This window comes from Castor canadensis, chromosome 1 (genome assembly GCF_047511655.1).
Source record: "Castor canadensis chromosome 1, mCasCan1.hap1v2, whole genome shotgun sequence".
Classification (NCBI taxonomy): Eukaryota; Metazoa; Chordata; class Mammalia; order Rodentia; family Castoridae; genus Castor; species Castor canadensis.
Window position 1 is genome coordinate 195,145,543 of NC_133386.1, and position 1,391 is coordinate 195,146,933.

At 38.5% G+C, this 1,391-nt stretch overlaps 1 pseudogene; it reads right to left on the reverse strand.

The window, feature by feature from the left end:
* Positions 1-388: 388 nt before the first annotated feature.
* On the reverse strand, positions 389-1,158 carry LOC141419258 (olfactory receptor 5B12-like; annotated as a pseudogene).
* Positions 1,159-1,391: the final 233 nt, after the last annotated feature.

Sequence of the window (1,391 nt, forward strand, 5' to 3'; positions counted from 1 at the left end):
CACCAATAGTGTGGTGCTCTGTGCTTTGGCTTAGGATCTTGAACTTAAAATTGAAGCATCATCCTATGTCTAGCAATAGCCAACCAAAATTTCCTCTAACTTTGTCATGTAAGGGAAGAGGTATATGGTATGAAATGAATGTACAGAGAAGTTTAAAATAAGAAATAATTTTAATTAAAATATTCTTAGGAAACTTTACATTAAAATTTTTTTATTATTTATTTATTCATATGTGCATATATTGTTTGGGCCATTTCTCCTCCTTGCCCTCCACTCCCTCCCCTACCCCCTCTGTCTTCCTCCCACCCCCTCTCTTCCAGGCAAAAGAAAAAAAATATTCTTAGATAATAGAGGTCCAATGAAAGTTCGCATGCTTTTAAAAATATAATTAATTGACTGTACGCAATGAATTCTTTGCTTTTCCAACAACCTTGAATGTGTACTTGATCTCTCTATTCCTCAGGCTATAGATCAGGATGTTTAGCATGGGGATGATCATAGTATAAAACGCAGATGCAATTTTGTCTGTGTCCATGGAATGAGTAGAACCTGGCTATAAAAACATGAAGATGATTGTTCCATAGAAGATGGAAACAGTGGTGAGGTGGGATGCATAAGTGGAGATGGCCTTCTTCTATTGTTCAGCTGAAAGCATCCTGGATAGCAACAAAAATAAACAAGTATGAAAACAAAATAACAAAGATAGTGAAAAATACGTCGAATCCTGCCAATGTAAAAAGCACAATTTCATTTGTGTTGATATCAGAGCAAGAAATAGCCAACAGTGGGGAAATGTCACAGAAAAAGTGATCAACCACATTGGAATGAGAGAGAGATGAAAAATGAAGGCAATGTGGATGGATGATCGCACGAGTCCAATAATGTAGGAACCAGCAACAAGTAGGACACACACAGTACTTGTCATGGTGTGGTATAATGCAGGGGTTTGCAAACAGCTGCATGGTGGTCAAAGACCATTGAGGCCAGGAATAAACCTTCAATAATGACAAAGGCTGCAGAGAACATTTGAGTGACACAAGCCTTATAGGATATGATCTTATTTCTAGTGATAAACCCCACCATTACCTTAGGAGTGATGGCTGAGGCATAAACACAGTCTACCAAGGAGAGATTGCTGAGGAAAAAGTACATGGGAATACAGAGTCAGGAGTCCAACAGAATGACCACTATTATCCCAAGGCTCCCAACAAGAGTGATGAAGTAAATGATAGTGAAGATGATAAACAAAGGAACCTGTAGCTCTAGGACATACATTAACCCCTTAAGAACAAACTCAGTCACTTCTGAAATATTTCCCTTCAATGTCTTCTGGAAATTCTCATTGCATGCACCTAGGACATGCAATGGTCCTAGGATTGGTCCTAGGATGG